Source organism: Castor canadensis, chromosome 5 (assembly GCF_047511655.1).
Source record: "Castor canadensis chromosome 5, mCasCan1.hap1v2, whole genome shotgun sequence".
Lineage (NCBI taxonomy): Eukaryota > Metazoa > Chordata > Mammalia > Rodentia > Castoridae > Castor > Castor canadensis.
Genome location: NC_133390.1, coordinates 12,408,771 through 12,430,308, shown reverse-complemented (window position 1 = coordinate 12,430,308; position 21,538 = coordinate 12,408,771). Strand labels below are relative to the sequence as shown.

The 21,538-nt window shown below is 41.3% G+C and overlaps 1 protein-coding gene across 14 annotated transcripts in view; it reads right to left on the bottom strand.

The window, feature by feature from the left end:
- Tiam1 (TIAM Rac1 associated GEF 1) overlaps positions 1–21,538 on the bottom strand; it is a 357,705-nt gene that overhangs the window by 152,680 nt on the left and 183,487 nt on the right. The gene's annotated exons all lie outside the window — the stretch shown is intronic.

Here is a 21,538-nt window from a genome sequence, read left to right as displayed (position 1 = left end):
AATTACATACGTTCCCTTAACAGGTTAAAGGTTAAAGTAACTCCCCAAACCAACAACTAAAAACCTTTACCTTTTAAGAATACACAAAAGAGCTGGAAGTCAGTGGCTCACATCTATAATCCAAGCTATTTGGGAGGCAGAGATCAGGAAGATCGTGGTTTGAAGCCAACCTAGGCAAATAGTTTGCAAGACTCTACCTTGAAAATACCCAACACAGAAAAAAGAGCTGGCAGCCCCAGTACTGCCAGAAAGAGAGAGGCAGCACATGCTTGTGATCCCAGTCTGGGCTATGTAGCAAATCTCAAAAAACAAAAAAGGGCTGAGTGGCTCAAGTGATAGAGCACCTGCCTAGCAAGCATGAGGCCCTGAGTTCAAACCCCAGTACTGCTCCCCCCAAAGAAATAAATAAATAAGAAAAGATGATACTCTAATTTGACTAAAATGTTTTAACCTGGATTTTATGTTTACTCAAAAAAAAGATAATGATCATTATTTTGACATCCTCTCTAATCTATAATTAGAATACCACTAAAATCTTGGGAAAAGAAACTTTTTTAATTCCAGGAATTAATGATGGGCATTTGGAAAATCATTTTACTATAACCGCATGGTAGAGTTAGAATACTCATTCAAAACAGTTTGGAGGATTTATTTAAATCTTATTCAAATAAACGAAAACAGGCTATTTCAAAATTTAGGCTATCTAAATTTGTAATGGATGATTTCCATCCAAAAGTTACAGATTCCCTCCACTCAAAGCATCCTATCTCAAGAGCCTCTGTTTTCAGATAGACAAAAATGGTAAGATGCAATTTAAAAAATCCTACCTATGTATAAGTCTTCTTCAAGATAGAGACAACATGTAAGTGTTAAAACTCATCTCTCTTCTATTTCAAATGCCGGGTTTAACAACACACATCTGCTAACCAGGGAGAGCCTGGGTCTTTTGGGTTCTAATTTTAGGCTGGACCAGATCCTTCATCAGCTGTTCTCAAATTCACAGCCTAATAGCCCCTCTCCTAAAATCATGGTGCTGACTCAGAGCAACATGGTCCCAGAAGACACAAGGGGGAGGAGGGACCAAGCTGACATTGTGCCATGTGTGCAAAGAATGGCTCGGGAGCTGGGGGTGAGGGGATAAAGGACAATGGTGGAGGGGATGAATTCAAGTGCGACTTATTTGATATATTGTCAGAACTTTTGTAAATGCCACAATGTACCCCCACCCAGCACAAGAAAAAAAAAGAGGGGGAAAAAAAGAATGGCACCAGGAACAAGTGAATTAAGAAAAAAAATAAACTTCTATTAAAATCTCACACCATACAAAAGTGGAGGATATACCTGAAAACATTCTGTTAAATGAAATAAATCAGACAGAACAAACTCATTGAGAGAGAAAGTAGACTAGTTGCCAGGAACTGGGGCAATGGAGAATGGTACATTGTTTAATGGGTACACAGTTTTGGTTTGGAAAGATGGAAAGGTTCCAGAGATGGATGGCAATGATGGTTGAACAGCAATGCAAATGTACTTAACACACCTAAAAATGGCTAATATGGTAAACTGTAAGATATGTTTGTTATACCACAATGAACAATGAGAGTATATCAATATTATTTGCAGACTGCTTCATAACTTGAAGTGTTTTTATATACCTTAGACCATTTCATCATCACAGCAGCCTGCAGCCAGGGGCCATGCATCATTCCTATGTCCCTTCTAGGTAAATGACATGTCTGTGGCCTGGGGGATGGACAAGTGGCTTGGTCATCATCAGAATGCAGGCCAACTTCCTTCAGGACCTTCTGAGCTCCTCTGATCATGCTACACTGCTTCCCAATATGGTACGTATTCTGCAGAAACCCAGGTATGTTGACAGAGGCTCCAAGAGGTGCATCTTCAATGGTTAAAGCTAGGAATTCCAATTCTAGTGATGAAGAAGTGATACTTCACTTTAACTGAGTGTTTCCCAAACTTTCTTAATCATAAAATCTTATTTTGTGGAACATCTATTGACCCATAGAAAGTTAATATTTCATGGATCCCCACTGTGGGAAATTACCTAAACAAAGAGTGCCTGTTTATATTACTATAGATTCCATCTACTTGCAGTAATCAAGGTGTTTGCTTAATTGCAGTTCCAAGTATCAATATCATCGCCAGCACTGCCCTCACTTGGGAATCTTCCCTCTCCAATTATCTATCTCCCCTCATCCAAATCTTTCCATCAACCACGGAAGTACTACATAGACCATGAGGAAGACAATGACGAACTTGACAGACATCATCCTTGGCTTCTATGCTGCTTACTCATGGGCATAGATCAGATCAGATCCATTTGAGGGTGAGGGTGTGTGTGAGAGGGAGAGAGAGAGGGAGAGAAAGAGAGAAAGAAACAGAGACAGAGACAAAGACAAAAAACCAAAGGCATAGAGAATTTTGTGCTTTAGAAATAGGTAAAATTAGTATAGTGGTATACATTTCCTCGACCCCAAATCCTTTTTCATAGCCCTGATACACATGAGTCAGAAAAAGAAACAAATATATCACCCTGCATTAGATAAATGTATCAGAGGCATGATTGCAGGGCCAAAATTACCTCAGAGTAATTTTACACAGTAACAATACTTAAGATTTAGAGTTTAATATACTATATATTTTTCCCAGGGATTATACCAACTTTTTTGTGGTGCTGGGGATCAACCCCAGGGCCCTGAGCACAGTAGGCAAGTGGTCTACCACTGAGCTACATCTCCAGCACCTCACTAATTAAAAGAAAAAAAATCAACAGCCATAAGCCAAAATATCTAATTATGGGTTTCTTGTTTTGTTTTAACACGATGCATCCAAAAATCTTGAAGACAAAGCAATGAATTTTAATGTGATAAACATATTTAATTCTTGAAAAGACTTCACCATCTATCACGTTGTGAGACTCAATAAAAGTTGCATCTCTCTCCATGCCTTTCGGGATGAAGGAGAACATGGCCTTGATTTTTAAGTAGTAGAGCTGGCCACGCATCTACTCCACCACCTCCCCTTGCAAGGCATTTCTGAGAATGCAATTAACTACTGACATTGGCCTAGGCTTTAGGAGCAAATGCCAAACTCATCAACTGTTTTCTTCTAGTCTGGGCCTGTGCTGTTTGTTTGTTACGTATGTTCAATTTATAATGGGAGTTTTTCAGCTTATTTTGTGTGAACTTAACACAATGGGAAAAGCCCTTAAGGGTTAATTGTTAATCTCAAAATGAAATCTGAAACAGATAATGAACAGGTCTTGAGCAATGGTGAAAGACACCCAACAGCATTCGTCAAAAGCAGGACTGTTCCCAGGCAAGAACAGTCTCAACCTCAAGTGCACTGCATTAACCATTATGTAGAGGGAGGAAGAGAATGAACTTGACCCAAGACCCAGGAAGAGTGCGTGGGAGTTTTGCTTTTGCTGCCTAAAACACAAATGACACTGGAAAGTTAATTCACATCACCGAGCCTCAGTTTCCCCCTTGGTAAAATGGAACTAAATAAGAGTAAATGGAAGACTCCAGTAGAAACCACTCCATCTACTGCCTGAGCCACAGAAGTTACCAGGTGAAGAGAAAAACCTGGGACCTTTCCTTACAACTGGTAATTGATTACGCACCATAATCTGCATTGTAATTACAAGTTTTCCAAAAACTCAACAAGTAAGAAAAGGGCTTCGTGAAATTAGTGCCTTAGTTCATAGATTCTCATTCCTTTTCAATCACAATGAAAACACATGCCACCCTTACATGGTATGGGAAGACAGCACCTAGCAATCCTAAGGGCATGCAGTCCCCTCTGCAAATGAATGTCAAGGTTAAATGACAACTCAGAGCACCCTTGTCTTAGAAGACAAGGCATCAATTCTGTAGGTTTGGGGGTTATAATGTTTGATTTCTTTTTTAATATCTTTACACTTTATTTTTCAAAAGATCATCGTTGCCCAAAATTAAAGTCACCTACGGTTCATCTTCTAAATATAAGTAATCGTTGTTGAATAAAGATGAACAGACAAAAATTCCAGTATCTCGGAAAAAATCCTGCACATAGCAATACATTATTTATTACTCTAGAACTTGTCAGAAAGGCATAAAGCAAATCAGATTTACTGAATCTCAATAAAGTGTACACATACTAACTATAATTATATAAAATGCTAATTCTATAATATTTACATTTAAAAGGTCACACTTTTAAGAGACAAAAAACAAATTCCAAGGCTGAAGCAGAAGGGTGCTGAATTTGAGCCAGCCTGGGCTACATAGCAAGACCCTATATTAAAAAGACAGAAGTGCCCCAAAAAAGTCACACCTGTAATCCCAGCTACTTGAGAGGCTGAGATCAGGAGGACCATGGTTCAAGTCAGCCCAGGCAAGTAGTTCACAAGACCCCATCACAAAAAAAAAAAAAAAAAAACTCAGACCAAAATGGACTAGAAGTGTGGACTGGAGGTGTAGCTCAAGCGGTACAGCACCTATTTTGCAAGCAAAAAGCCCTAAATTCAAACCTCAGTCCCATTAAAAAAAAAAATCCAAATTGCAGATTCTCAGGGTGAGAGGTAACAGTAGTCAAAAAGGATTTGCTGCTAAATTTACTCAAATGACCAGTACCAAAAATAAGTGTCATGGGAGGTCACCCCCAGTTATGTATGGAAGTAACAATAAAGATGACTCTGGATGTCAAAGTTTAGGGATGTGTGTACCCATAGAGAGACAGATAAACGACACCTATTTCACAGGAGACACTATGTACCCAGTGCTTAGGACTAGGAGAAGGTAGAGGGATGTACCAACTTTGTGACCCAGACATTACTGTCACGGGTTAGCCAGGAAGGACCCAGACCATAAACCCAGGCCCAGAAGCCTGTGCTTATTTCTATAGGAATTAGATTACAGGAGCCAGATTAATGAAGTGGAATTTCAAATTATACAATAAAACTTTCTCATCACAGGAAGAACACTAAATAGAGATACCCATAAAAATGGAGTCCAGATAGGAGTTCTAGTCTAGGTAAATTAATCAATAAATATGCAGTTGCCTATTAGGGTTAGAGAATACAAAGCTTATTATCTAATGACCAAAGTATCCATACAATTCCCTTATCCATCTCAAATACTACTGTTATTATTATTTGACATTACAGATGTCAAATAACCCAAAATACTGTCCTGCAATTTTAAGAAACTTCTCAACTTAAATCTTTTGAATTACAGAGCAGCACTGAGTTCACAGTGATTAGCCTCAAAATGATTTATTACTGTTTAAAAAAAAAAAAACTAGACCTCTTAAAGAACAACTTGAAAGGAAGAAAATGACTAAGATAAAGTAGAAAGCAAATGAGACAGTGAACCCAAATGCAGTTCTGCCCCGAGGTCTTCCTTTGTAAAAGCAATGCCATGTAACACCTTTACTTGAGGGGCTCCTGAGAGTTACAGTCCCCATTTCTCTGTGAAAACTTCACCCATGTTCACCTACCTTATTTATTCCTATAGCAAAGAAAAGGTCTTTTTTGCCATTTTCTCAGAAAATCTAGGCTGACCTAAAAGCTTCCTACCTAACATTACCAGAAGTATAAGAAAAGGTATCCAGCAGTCCTGCAAACAGTTGGAGGGAAGGAAAATACAACAGAAAATGTAAAATACAATACATTACAATCTTGGAAATTAGATCAAAACAATCAGGACAGGATTGAGGGTGTAACTCAGAAGTAGAACCCCTGCTTAGCATGAGAGAAGCCCTGGGTTCCATTCCCAGCACCAAAAAAAAAAAAAGGAGATGGGAGAGGAAAGAAGGAAAGGAAGGGAGGGAGGATGGGGAAAAGAAAAGAAGCATGTACTGATTAAATCCCAGTCTTCATTTCCAAATACTCTTTATTTCCACAAAGACATCAAGAGAAGCCGCTGTCCTGTCAGCCTCAGAACTGTCAAAATTGGGGGTCTAGCTCAAGCCTGAAGAAGCACTGTGCATCAAAGGTAAGTAACATGAGCAAAATTTAGAACCCAGCTGCAATTCTTGAACTGTGTGTGTGGTGATGTCAACTTTAAGTTGATAAAAAGAACTTTTCCGATCTTAGTAAATTCTGATACCAGACTGGAACATAGTATCGTTGTCTTGTCTGTAATTTCTAATTTCCCCACCTCCTGTCTCAGGTGGTAATGCTTCCATCACACTGGCTTGTAATTGTGGACGCACATGTGTGCGGGCATGAGTGTGTGAAAGACTTATAAAATACAAAGTAAACGCTTGAAAGATTTTTCTTAACAAGGATATAATTAGAAGCACTCGTTAGGGTTATCACTTCACTAAAATGTTGAGGTTTTTTAAAATATACCTATCGACAAGCATCTTGGGGGAGGGGGCTGAGGATTGAATCCAGGGTCTTGTGCGTCCTAGGCAAGCTATGCCCAGCCCTTTTATTTTTATTTTGTTTCTGAGACAGGATGTCAAGATCCTCCTGTCTCTGCTTCCCAAGAAGCTGGGATTACAGCTGTGCACTACGATGCCCAGCTTAAAAGCAATTTTTTAAATAAAATTTGGAACCGATAATTTTAGTGGATTATTTTTAGTGTGGCATGGTAGAATAAACCATGCAGAGCATTAAGTGATAGTGAACAACCATTTGGTTGTACAGGTGGCCTGGGATGGCACAATGGTTGGTGAGGAGGCAAAAATGAGCATTAGCAATAAAAAGAAAAGCCATTTTTGGCTCTCTTCCTTCTTTCCAGGACCCTGGATGAGAGTATGGACTAGGCACCCCTCAATGGGGTCTGGGGTTCTCTCTCTCGCCTACACCTCTCCTTGAAAAGCTGCCCTTTGCTCTTCTTAGAGACCTTACCAACGCCAAGTCGTGCAGAGAAAAAGTGATTACAACATTTCCAAACTTAGGTTTTGACAAGACTGAACCCCTCCTGAGTCTCTTAATAACATGTGCAAGAATGCACCTGGAGGCACAGAGCTGCCCTTCCATGCCAGCTGACGCCCTGAAGAGGCCTCATTGTTTCTTAATTTAGGAACAAATGCAATTATACTTAAATCTTTCTAAAAAGTGTTCATAGTTTATTTAACCCCAATATAACCACAAAAAAAAAAAACACCTATTTTTAAAAAGCTTAGTGACTAGAATGGAGAGGTGTCCACCCAGGGAAGTGACCGGTGTGGTGGTATCAGAGCCAGGATCATCAGAATCCAGAGCCCACATGAAGGTGTTCTCACAGGTCAAACCAGGGATAATGTCACACGCAGATTATAAATGATTGAATAAAATAGGTGTCTTTCATGACTTGGTATGAAGTGTCCTCTTTGTGCACTGAAGGCTTGGTTCCCTATGCAAGCAGTGTTCAGAGGTGGAAGTGATTGGATCCTGACTCCATGAATGGATTAATCCAGTGATGGAGTCATAATTTGATGGCATTTTAGAGAGGGTGATGAAAACACTGGAAGATGGAGACTGGCTGGAAGAAGGAGCTCACTGGGGGCATGCCTTTGGAGGATATACCTTGCTCCCTGTCCTTTCATCTTTGTCTGTCCACTCTCTACTTCCTGGCTACCCTGAGGTGAGCAATTTCCTCAGCCATACTCTTCCACCATGATGCTCTGCCTAACCAAGGCCCAGAAACAATGGAGCCAGTAGGCCATGGACTGAAACCTCTGAAAGAGTAAGCCAAAATAAATCTTTCCTCCCTTTAAATAGTTTCTCGGGTACTGTCACAGCACAAAACAACCTAGCACTGTGCCTCAGACCATTTTCTCTTGCTATAACAGAGTACCTGAGACTGTGTGACATATCAAGAATAGGAAGTACGTTTGGCTCATGGTTCTAGGAAGCGCAAGAGCACAGTACTGGCATCTGGTGAGGGCCTTCTTGGTGCATCTTAACATGGCAGAGGGCGTGAGACAGAACAAGTGTCTAGCTCAGGTCTTTCTTCTTTATCTTATAAAGCACCCACTACCATCATGGGAGTCCCATTCTGACGACTTCATTTAATTTTAATTACCTCTTAAAGACCCACCTCCAAATACCATGAACATTTTATGACTTTGGGGACTAAGTTTCCAACATATGAACTTCTGGGGGACACAATCAAACTATGGCTACAGGAAACTATGAGTCCATGCAGATAGATATAAATGAAATTGAAGTTCTGACAAGAAATGAGCGATGGACATGAGGTCAAAGTATCCTTCTATAAAGCATTTACCAATCACAGAGGGAAAGAGCAACTTCCCAGGGGAGCAAGCAACACATGCCATTTTAACAAACTGACCCAGGTGAGTAGACATCAGAAAGAGGACAGGTGAAAGCTGGCCACTGCGGAGAAGACAGGATGAGGAGAACACACAATCATCACAAATACATGTCTGCTCGTGATGCAGAATTTCAACTGAATGATGAGAAAACAGCCAGGGAAGCTGAATTGAGGGGTACTCTACAAAATGGCTGGCCTGGGCTTTTCAGAAGTGCCCAAGGTCATGAGAACAAAGGGTAGACCGAGGAGCCATTCCTGACTGGACGAGTCTAATGCCAAGTGACAACTAAATGCAATAGATGATTCTCAGTTAGAAACACAGGTTTTCATAGAGTACCACGCTGGCTCATTGTTATGAAACAATAAGACATAAGTGAGCAAGTAATTTATATTACAGATGAGAATGAATGAAAGAATGCCTAAAATTTGCTAATTTCATATTAGAAAAAGCAAAAGGCCCTTTAGCCACACATTAACGTGCTCTTGATGTCCTCATCGGAAGAGTCAAACTCTGAGCCAGTAGGCTGATATGGGTTCAGGTTTTGCTGTCTTTTCTGTCAAGCCACTCTTAAGACTGTGGTCAACACTGAGTGTGCCGTATCTTCAGAAACTCCTGCCTCTGAGCACCCTCTGTGGGCCATCCAGAACACTGCCATGAACCCAAATCCCTGCCAAGTTTTCTACCTTCAAAGTCCATGTTGTCACAGACTCTGAAGACATGAGTTCTAGTCCCATAACCTCCCCTGAGAGCTTTGTGATAGTACCACACCAGGTCCCAGTTTGGGTTCATGGAAAATGGGGGTTGGGCACAGTCATCTGATTCTACTGGATTTCAGCAGCTTAATAAAGGTCTCCCCCTTTCAAGGCCTTGGCTCTGCCTTCAAGGAGCTCAAGTGTAGCGGGGCAAGGGGAATCTGACACTGACGCCCCTCCCGCCCCAGGACAAGCTGATGGTAAGAGAAGAGGTGAGATCGTCTCAGCTGGGAGCACAGGCTCCATCTTTCTCAGGGAACGGACAGTGGGGGGAGAGGGGTGGCCACAGGTGGAAAGACACAGTTTCAGTTGAATCTGAGGTATCAAAGCTAGGGGTTCCCCCAAGTGGAATAAAAGGATGGGGAGGAGAACCCAGCAGAGGAGAGCCAAGTTGCTTCAACTGCACTCAATACTACATGATGGTTAGTACTGGCGCCCCCTAGCTGTGGGACCCTGAGTTATAAAACCTCTGCCACTGTCTCCTCATTTGCTCAAGGCAGATAATGACATTGACCAGCTCATTCTTGAGAGGGTCAAAGGTTTAACATGTTCTCTGTGACTGTACCTCTCATATATTTAACCTACATTTACTCATTAAATTATTCATTCATGGTACATATTATAAATTATTGTACACAATTAATTATTGTCTCAAAATATTGAATAATTTAGCCTATACTTAATATATTCAAAATGCCTGAGTCTCTGGGAGTGTCCAATGCTCTAGCATATTCCACGAGAGACCCTGGCACATACTAACTCAGTAAACATTTGCTATTTATTATGATGATATTGATTTTACTGATCATAACTTGGTGTGGTTCAGGAATAGGGTACAGTGTGTGTGCTGCAGCTGGTGCAATCAGCAAGGGCCAAATCAGCCACCAAAGGCCAACAGATGCCATGAGAAGGCAAAGATGAGGCATTTTAACTGGACCCTGTCAATGATAAGAAACACTCTGAAGTAGCTCTCCTTGAGCACCTATTCATTCTCAATGTAACAAGCTTGGTTACCTGATTCTGTGGCTTATAGTAAGCTTTAGGTAAGGAGTTCAAGGTGCGAATGCTGGTGGGGAGGAGAAAAGCCACAACCAAAGGCACATGAGGGAACAAAGCAGCTGTAAGAAAGCAAATACAGAGAGCTCCAGAGCCAGTCCTACAAACTCAATGGCCTCCATCTTCCCAAGTCTCATCCCAATATCATGATTGATTCTGTCAGAGGGGTGAAAAGACCTGATCAAAGATAAACTTATGTTCCACACATTCTGTTGAAGATGACTGCTCCCATCTGAAAGACGTAAAATTCTTCCAAAGATAATTTCAAAGATGAAAGATTTTGAATTTATGAAGAAAAAATCCACAGGAAAAAAAATCACATAGTTGGGATTTCATACTTCTAGAAGGGAACATCTGGCCACAACTAACCAAAAACACCACAGGAATGCTTCTCAAATGACCAGCATGAAGAAATGGCCTTCTATCTCTGGGAAGCTATAACGTCAAGGAAAAGCAAGGTACAAAGATGAACTTAGGTGATCTCTGAAGTTAGCACACATCTTTATGTGGGGCCATCTGAAAAACCAGAATGGGATTATAGCTAGAAGCCATGATGCACAATCAGATATTCATCTTGAAGCTTTGAGCAGGTTATAAACACATCATGAGGCAAAGAAGAAAAGTCCTTGGTGAGGCACTTTAAAAAAAATCAAACCCCCAAAATCTTCCTTCCCAACTGTGGGAGTTCAGAACCATCTAGAGCAGTGGTTTTTGAGTGCTGAAATCCTGATACATCCCTCCCTAGTTACCAAGTGAAGCAAATTTCTCTGTCAAGGTCTTCCTAATTGAAATACTTCACCTTCAGAACCCCCTCAGATTAAGTTCAAATACTCCACAGTGGCAGTTATACTAAATCAATCACCTGGGAAGTGGGGGATGCAGTCTTTCAAGCCCAGTCACAGTCACACAGGAGCCACCTGCCAGAGTTCTGGCCAATGGAATGTGGCTCTGGTAATCCAGACCTGCCCCTATCACCTCCCCCAAGATTCTCCAGGCACTCCTTTAATGCTCCCTGCACACCAAACTCAAGATTGCCAGGGGAGGACTCTGAGGACATGAACCAACTAGAGGGAGGAAGCCTGGATCCCTGAGTGACTATGTGGAAACAGATGGCAGCCACCAGCCAGTCCCAATGTCAACCACCTTTGGCCTGTGACAGAGCAATAAGTTACCTTTGAATACAGGCATGAAAATCTGCCTGGAGTTAATGAAATTTGGGGAGATTTTGAAAAGGCCTTGGGAATTTACTCTGGTGGAGGATAAATTAATTTCATAGACTCATACCCTTGACACACCGGGTTACTGAGCACCTGCATTGCCAGCTGCCTTTCAGAATAAGAATGTTAAAACCCCTACCCACTGAGTTTTCTGCTACCAATTTTTGACACCAAAATGACAGACAACTTAGAAAAGTATTGTTAACATACCCTTTTCTAAAAGAAAGGTTACACAAGACTGGGTGTGAGAAGGATGCAGACAGCACTAACAGGTCACTGAGGCAAACTATAAGGCAGGATGTCAAAATGTTTATTTCTACAGCAAAGTCAAATTTACATTTCTTATATATTTACACTGAGCTCGTGACTGGTGTCATACAATCCTTTGACAAAGGGCTGAATTCCAACTTTTCGTAAGAGAAAATACAGAGCCAACTTGTCCTAACAAGCCAGCAGCACCTGCATTGGCTTGGCAGGACGCTCTCAAGATGTGTAAATAACGACCTGCCAATAAGCTCAGTCCAGAACAAAGGAGGAAAAACTTTCAATTCCATTGCCTGATGACTCTACTGTCAGGAAATTGTTTCTCAACACAGTCAGAGGAGGACTGTCTAAAATTACTAACTCGGGAGCATGAATACCCTCTGAAGGGAGGGAAGAGGCCCAGGATGAGGCCTTCAGTTTCCCAAGATGGGGACAGATTCTACTTTGGTAACAATTCAGATTACTAAGAAATCCTTTTCTCTTTAAGACATGACCCAGTGAAAATCCAAAGCTTTAAGCATTAAAGGGCAGTCGTTTCAAATACGTCCACCAAGCTTTCTAGGGATTATGGCCCAAACAGCACTGGCGGTGGCTTAGCCTCACCTTTGACCAAATAATTTCCCAAAGACCATCCCACACCTGGGTCTAAGCAAATTCCAAAACATCTGCCCTTTTTTGTTCGTTCATTCGAGGTACTGGGGTTTGAACTTAGGGACCACACCTTGAGCCACTGCACCAGGCCTTTTTTATGATAAGTTTTTTCAAGATAGGGTCTCATAAACTATTTGCCCCGGCTGGCTTCAAATTGTGATCCTCCTGATGTCTGCCTCCTGAGTAACTAGGATTGCAGGCGTGAGCCACCAGTGCCTGGCTAATATCTGCATTTCTGACATGCTGGAATGCATCAGAGTGCCTGTGAGCAGGCTACAAACATGAGTGGGGAGGAGGACAGTCCTTATATCTGATTCAGCACCTCATTTTCCTCAGGTCCTCCCTCTACATAGGAAAAATGGGGGACTGAGCAAGTGCTGGGAATTTAAGCTCTGCAGCCAGAGAATTAGGTGAGTTACTTATCTTCATTAAACTTCAGTTTCTCATCTGTAAACAAGCTTTCCAATAATAGCTAGGAGAGTGACGCAGGTAATGCTGGAATCCAAATGTCAATGACAATACAAGTTAGTTACTGTCATTAGTATTTATTACCCAGCATGTAACAGAGTTCTTGTAAATCACAGAAGGCAGAAATAATGAGATTTCAGAAATCCTAAAAAAGATCCTCCTTCTTCACAAAATATTTTCCCTAATCAAAAGTTTCAATGTTAGAAGAGAAATAATTTCTAAGAAATAAATCTAACATGTTCTAAAGAGAAGTAAACTTGAGTCTTACCAATATACAGGTGTACAGCAAACCCATAGATAATACAGAAGCACTCGCTGAATCCACAGATTTTACAGGGCCATTTCACAAATAAGCAAACTCAAGCTCAGATAAGTCAACTACACTGCCAAGTTCTTGGAAGCAGCTGAGCAGGAATTCCAAAGTAGCAACTTGACCCTAATTCATCCTTTTCCTATAGGATTCTGCCTACTGGCTTCTCTATTCCTTCTTTAAGGAACACTTTCATAGCCAAGTAAGAGTGAGAGGAAAAAAAGAAAAAAGCGTATGAGAACATGGTATAAAATAGAAAAAGGAAAAAGGTAGGGCATGACACAGAAATTAGTGTCAGGAGGCACAAATTTCATAAAGGTCAGGCAACCCTGACCAGCCAACTTCCAAAACCCCCAGCACACATATAACACTTAAATTATAGCAGCTACTCACCTGCCCTGTGCAAAAAGAATATTTGCATGCAAGGTGTACCTATATATTACTTAATGAGATACAACTTCAAACTTAAATTCTTCTTAGAATATGGATACTTTTATTAGGGACAGCCATTTGCCTTGAGTACACTTTATAATCTGGGTAATTTGGTAAGTTTCTTTTCTTAAAGGTCAATACAAGAGCTCCAAAAAAGTATTCCCAGAGAAAAGGTATGCCAGGAAAATTGTTTAGCTGTCTTTACATATTTTTTTCTACTACATTTTACTTTAATGACAGATCCCTGTAATTGAGTTTCGATGGTATTCTGAGTCGTTAGGGAAATTCCCATCTGAATTCTAAATAATCACCATTTGCAACATTTGTAGTGAACAGAATGTTGGTTCACAATCTAGAAGAGAGAAAAGACAGATTGTTCTTTTAATGTCACTTATGATGGAGGGGGGGTAATTTATTAAGATATAGTCTGTGAGTAGGACAGACTATATCTTAAAAAATGAAGCTTGGCTAGGGTGTGGCTCAAGTGGTAGAGCACCTGCCTGGAAAACGTAAGGCTCTGAGTTCAAATCCCAATAAAGTACAGCCAAAAAAAAAGAAGCAGATGCTTTTAAAACAAGGACATGACTATACACCCCAGTGTGCTAATCCACTTGGCTAATGAAAATAGAAGGTACAACTTCACCGACTCTAAGAAAATTTTCAAAAGTCTAAAATGGGATTCCTACATGGTAAACGGAGTGCAACTGTGACTACGAATGATGGCTGATGTGTGAAGGATGGGTTATGCTTTGTGTTTCTTGTGCAGTTAGTCTTCCCAACAATCCTGGGAGGGAATAATTGTCAGATCCATTTTATAGATGAAGAGACTGAAGTTAAGGAAGATCAAGACTCCTGCCTAAGGCTCCTAAGCAGTGTCAGGAAGGGCTCACCTGGCATTCAGTGAGAGGGGGGAGAAGAGTTTGAACAGTAGGGACAATCAGGAGACTCTACACTAGGATCTAAACTTATTTATAAGCTGAGAACAGATATCAAGATCAAAGTGGGTCCGTCAAACTCTTTGGCCCTACTGATTAGAAAGAAAAAGAGCCAACAGAGTGAAAGCGCAACAAGAACAGAGAAGCGTGTGTTTTTTCTATCATTCCCCTGCCCTTAATGCATAGGAAGACAAGTAAAGCATGCATCAGTATTTTTCATCCTAGGACCCATATTTTTCACCTTAATCGAGTATACAGGCATATCTAAATACATAGTCTGGTTTACCTTCTGTTCTGTTCCAATGTAATTTTTTGATAATGTTGGCCCTAAGCCACTGAAATTACTTTCTAAACCTCTGAAGGGTCTCAATCCTCAGCTGCAAAGCATACGTACCCACACGGAGCCATCTCTATTTTTTAAAGTTCATGGTTTTGAAGGGCAGGGGCCACACAGACTTGTTAACCTTTCCACTTTTGTACATTTATAAACCACAATACTGGACCCATACAAAGACTCTCAGCATAGGACCCCAGAAGGACTTCCAAAGGCATTTAAACCTTCTGGAATTGGCTACCCCATTACGTGCATAGATATACTATGCACATATTCTTATAAGGAGTGGTTTCAGAGTGCTTACCAGTTAGTCAAGTAAATGGGCGCATGTGTGCCATGTTCCCCAAGCCTTCCACATGCAGGCGCCACAACTGCAGGTCCCCTTTGGCCCCTCGGGATGGTCTGGGGAAGTGAGTTGCTTAAGTGGACAAAGAAGGTTCAGAATGACCAATGCATGCCTTCCTCAAGCCCTTCTCTTCCCGTTCTTTTAGAGATCTTCCAGGTGTATTGAGAAGCCCAGGTCTGACTTGCTCTAGATCACATAGTAGGGGATTTCAGAGATCCTTCCCACCAGAGGAAGCCTACGATTGTCCGGTGCTAGGTCTGTATATGTGGTTAGTCCTTCTAACTATCAATCAGGAATATTCAGGAGAACTGCTACTGTACCTCCACGTCACAATCTCCAATCCCACATTCACCAGCAACAAAACTGATCCTTGGTCTCCATCTGTTACCTTCTCTGTTGCTCTCAGTTGGTCCAGAACTTGGGCAGGAAACAGAATCACAAAACCTAACAAGCTCCAAGCTCTATCCTCTTCACAGTCACAATTTCAAGTGGGTTGATAACACTTAAAATATTGTGCTTAACTCATCTGTTACTTTCCAATTTTAGGGCACATTACATCTGCCTACTTGATCAGACAACTCTATACATATTCATATTCTCAGGCAGCTCGCACCCTCAGAGAAGTTCCTGGAAACCAAGACATGGAGCCAATGACCCAGCTCAACACAAGATTTCAGAAAGAAGCTCTTTTTTCTGTAAGCTAATGCCCAATCACAGACTGAGGGCAGAGTTAGAGGGTAGACGTAACCAGGAATCTGGTGTGGCTCCCAGTCATCAAAGAAAGAATATTTAATACTATCATTGAAAATGGATTTCCAGAATAACAAATATTCAAGTGTAAGTGTTTAGATACACCTGCAAAGTTCAGAATGAATTACCAACAGTTTTGTAGGCACCCAAGAGACTCTCTTCTGCAGATAAAATACCTTTTCCAAGAACCCAAAAACCAATGTTCTTGCTCCTACTTACCAATTGCATTTGAAAGTCTGATTCAAAAACCCTGCCAATTTTATCATGGTACATCTAACAAAATTTAATGCTTGAGAAATAAATCTTTTAGGCTCTGGGGCTGGGAGAATAAGGAATAAAAGAATCCTGCACATAAATCTCCTTGAGATTATTTTGTCTTTATCTTGACAATGTTACTTGAAAGATAAAATCGAATCTAGCCTGGCTTCTCATTCAAACATTTCCTCTGTGTGTCCACATCACAAGATGGCCTCCGAGGCTTGACAGCCTTCTCAAGTGTCCTGGCATTGCAACTGAACCGCCATTGCTACTCTGCTGACTCTGCATCACTATATACAGCACAAAGGTGGCTGAACCTTCTGCTTCTAATTTCTGAGGCACTAAATGTCCTGATGGCAATATACGTAAATTGCCCTTAGGAAAGATGAATTGATAAGCAATGACAGTACCCATTCAAAAGCCATTTAGCTGGCGGACACACATATATTTGAGTCCTTGTTTTCAATTTCTTCAGACATAACGTGGGAATGAGGCTCTGGATCATATGTGTAACAATTCTACATGTCACACTATGAGGACCCGCCAGACTTTTCTACTCCAGTTATACTATGATACACCCCTCTAGCACAAGGGTTCCAGTTCCTCTACACTCTCATCAACACTTGCTGCTTTCTGTTTTAAAACTTATTATCACAATGGTAGTAGGTATGAAGTATTTCACTGTGGCTTTCATTTCCATTTCCTGAATATCAGTGATGTCCAGCATCCTTTCATGTGCTTATCTGGCCATCTGTACACTTTCTTTGAAAAGTGTCTGTTTAAATCCTTTGCCCAAGTCAGGCAGTAGTGGCTTACACCTGCAATCCTACCTGCTTTAGAGACTGAGATAGGAAGAATCTCAGTTAGAGGCCAGCCCAGGCAAATAGCTCATGAGACCCATCTCTAAAATAGCCAGAGCAAAACGGAGTGGAGTGCCTACTTTGCACGTGCGAAGCTCTGCATTCAAACCCTAGTCCCACGAAAAACAAATAAAAAAAAGGCCTTTGCCCATTTTTTTGGTGGGGGAGGGGGAGCACACGATTTTGCTATGTATCCCAGGCTAGCCTCAAACTCTTCATACTCCTGCCTCAGCCTCAATTCCCAACTTAGTGTTGGGATTACAGGCATGCCTCACCACACCTGGCTTCTTTGCCCAAATTTTACCTGAGATGCTCCTTTCTTTTTTTTTTTTTTTTTTTTGTTGCTTAGTTTTATCACCAGTGTTCATAACATATTCACAACAACCAAGAGATAGAAACAACCAAAATGTCCACCAACAGATGAATGTAATTAAAAAATAAACATAGAATGTATACACAATAAAATATTCAGCCAAAAAAAAAGGAGGGGAGGAGGGAATGAATCTTTAACTCATGCTACCTTGAAAACATTACACTAAGTGAAATAAGCCAGACACAAAAAGAAAAATACTGGATGAATCCACTTCTATAAAATATCTAGAATAAATAAATTCATGGATGGAAGATAGACTAGAGATTATCCAGGTGGGGGATGGAGGGTGAGAAAGGGGAGTTATTGCTTAGTGGGGCAGTTCCTGTTAGGGATGATGAAAGCATGGTTAATGATTGTGCACTTGTTCTCTTAAAACAGGATGGTAAATTTTATGTCACATATATTTTTGCTACACACAAAATCAGTCACTTCAATTTTGTTTACTTCATCCTTTGAAATATAATTAGTCAAGAAAAATATTCATGACATTAAAAATATCCATGACACTAAAAGGAGTGTCTTTGGTAAATGGTGGCTGAGTTGGGGCATCTCTGAACCAAGTGTGAGCCAGGATATGGTATTGAGGGTGTGTGATGTCCAGAGCTTGGTATATGACCAGAGCTGTATATGACCAGTGGGTGACGATCAGTGACTCCCTCAAACTCTCAGAGCTTCGTTAGACACAGAGTAGAAAAGGGGGAGAAAGGCCTCAGACGGTTGCCATAGGGATACAGGAAGTTGTAAAGGTGAAATGCTCGCTCCAGCAGGGACTTGGTAAGTGTCCACTGGCCTGCACCTCTGCCTCCACATGACTGGGGGCCAGTGGAGACACAATCCTCTGAAAGCATGTTATTTTCCATGCTCTTCTGTGTTTAAAAATATTTCAGGACAGCTGGGTGCCATTGGCTCACGCCTATAATCCTAGCTACTCAGGAGGGAGAGGTCAGGAGGATCGAAGTTCAAGGCCAGCAAAATAGTTTGTGAGACACTTTTTTAACAATACCAAACACTACAAAGGGCAACATAAGACCCTGAGTTCAAAACCCCAGGACTGCAAAAAATAGAAATAAAACATTTCAAGACAGAATTTTAAAAATAGGTATAAACTGCTCCTTGCAACAGATAAGAAGCCAAACTGATGGACTGAACCACAGAAAAACTTTAGCCTTTCCTGATATTCTTCAAAAACAACTCACCACCCAGAAGGAAACGAAGTCCAGAAGGAAATAAGCTAAATTCTCATAGTGGGTGCCCCCAAGGTGACTGCTAACAGGTGGTTTTGATTGCCATCTTTTGTTTAGTTGCATCAATGTGCACACACGATCATTTAAAAAAACACAAAAGAGAAAGAAAAAGGAAGCACAGAGTTCATCTTCTCTAGGGTCTTCCTTGCTCTGCATCCCAACCAGAGTGTGTCTCTCTCTCCGGTGCATTCCATCCACCTCACAATGATGGCAGGATGGCTCCAGCTCACATTGAGAAAGGTGTCTTTGTACAGGGGGTTTCTTTAAGTCATTAAACATGTTAATTCACAAAAGCTCCATGAGGAGGCCATCTTACAGGGTGCTATGGTTTGAGTGTCCCCAAAAGTACATGTATTGGAACTTCAGTCCCCAGTGCAGCAGTGCTGGGGGAGGTGGGAACTAAAGAGAGTTACTCAGGTCAGCAGGGCTTCATCCTCATGAATGGACATGGCTGTTCTCATGGGAGTGAGTCAGTTCTCATTCTCGCGAGAGTGTGTTATTATAAAAGCAAGCCTGACCTCCTTGGCTTTCTCTCACTCCATCACTCTTGCTTCTCCACCATTGTATGAAGCAGTCAAAAAAACCCTCACCAGTACCACGCTCTTGGACTTCCCAGATCAAAAACCAAACAAAATTCTGTCCCATGTAAATTATGGAGTCTGTGGTCTTCTGCTCTAGCAACAGAAATAGACCAAGTCACAGAAGAAGGAACTGAAGCCACGGAAGATGACAACGTACCCATAGGCACGCTGGCTGTTTGTGACACAGCTGGTTTCATGTCTGCATTGAATCCTGAGTCCACAGTCCTGGTTTTCACCTTCTCCCCCTCCTTTATATATTTCTGTTGCTGCCACTGCCATTCTATCCATCACCATGCACTAAGTTTTTTTTTTGCCACCTTACACATTGTACGTAAGGGCTGTGGCCTATCAAATTCCTCCTGGAATATCCATCACACAGCCCATTCTCCACAGGTCCACTGAACTCAGTTACTGTGGAATGTTAGATCCCAGAGCAAATGAAGGTTTGAAATTATCTGTGCAGATATCTGTGTGACTGATTCTAGTTCTAAAGGATGTCAAGCAGCCACTGGTAACTTGAGTAAAATGTGATCACCTTCGTGGTTCTTCCACACAACTCAACCATGAAATGGCTGAGATCGTGGGCCGATTTCATGGTGGAGACTAGAAGGTGCATTTCTGGGCTTCTCAGTCAAAGAGAAGACTGATGAAAAAGTTTATGAAGATGCCATTAAAAAGTAGTACCCAGTGAAAGACTGAACACAGCAAGATTCCAAGTATGTGACATTCCAGAAAAAGCAAATGACAGAGTCAGTTAAAAGACTCGTGGCTGCCAAGAAATTAATGGGGAAGGAGGGATGACCAGGAGACACACAGAGGGTTTTTAGAGCACTGAATCTATTCTTTATGATGATGATGAACCGGCATCATTATGCATTTGTCAAACCCATGGAATGCACAGAACCAAGAGGGAGCTCCAATGTAAGCCGTGGACACTGGGTGACAGGACACGTCAATGTAGGTTCAAGTAGAACAGACACCACCTTGTTGGGGATGTTAATAACAGGAGAGGCTGAGCCCGTGCAGAAGCTGGGGATATGTGGGAACTCTGCACTTTTAGCTTACTTTTGCTGTGAATCTAAAGTTGTTCTAAAAAGAAAAGACTAGAAAGGAGACAGAAAACAGGCCCAGAGTAGATTCAAATCCCCAATGTCTACTTCTTAGGAATAACAGAGTCAAGACTCCTGGCTCCAAAGGTAGGAAATCAAGGAAACTGACTTTGAAATGGAGTTAAGTCCTACAATGATTTAGTAGGAAAGGTAGAAAAAAATCTTTTTAATTTTTCAGTAATATCCCTTTGTCTCCTGCCTAGGGGCAGAGAAGTGATACCAATTTCAACAATAGCAGGTGATATTTTTCGAGGACTTACTGTTAGTCAAGCATTGGAGAAATATTTTAATCTTCTTAAAATTTTTCTAAGAAAAGTAGTCATCCCCATTTTATAAACAAAAACACCAAAGCACAGAGATATAAAGTGATTTGCCTAAGGCCACACAGCCAGTAAATAGTGGGGCTCTAACTTTTATTCTCAGCGTGTTGTTCTTAGCTAACATTTCTGCCCCTTCCTTTCAGACAGCCTCAAACCTTCCTCAGAATTCTAGGGTTAAAAGTAACCTACCCACCAGGATGCTGGTGGCTTGCACCCTTAATCCTAGCTACTTGAAAGCTAAGATCGGGAGGATCTCAGTTTGAGGACAGCTGGGGCAAATAGTTCATAAGACCCCCATCTCCAAAATAACCAGAGCAAAATGGACCAGAGGTGTGGCTCAGGTGGTAGAGCATTTGCTTGGTGAGCACAAAGTCCTGAGTTCAAACCCCAAACCCATCCTAAATTAATAAATAAATAAATAAATAAAAATAATATGAAGATTCATCTGGTATCTGCACAAACATAACCTTTTATGTCGCAGATAGAAAGAAGGAAGAATTGGTGGGCTGGAGGTATCACATGAAGGGAGCATTAAAAACTCATCTTTTCGACACCTTCCCCGTGATACTATTCATTTGCCCTGTGTTTATTTCAACAAAGAATAAAGGCAGTATTACATTATAAAATCAATGACATGCTTTTCTGGAAGTTAGGAATTTTCTTAATGAAGCTAGATACTTCTGTTTTAAAGTGGAAGAAACCCATCCCTTTGCACACTAATCATGTACCTCCCATACTCTGTACCCCATACCCATCCAGTGTCCCCATGCAGCAACAGCACTGTGCATGGAAACCCTTGATCCCAGTTGAGAGCCCATTCCCTAACCTCCCACAGGTCAGAAGCTGAATATCCCACCTACGAATGACAAGACTCAACACTTCCTACATGCTTTTGTTCTGCCTTACTTTTCCTATGGGTGAAATCCATGCCTCCTTTGCCTTAAAGCCATGGCTCTCTCCTGCCTTTCTATCACCTCAACTTACCTGGGAGACTTTCTGGAGAGACA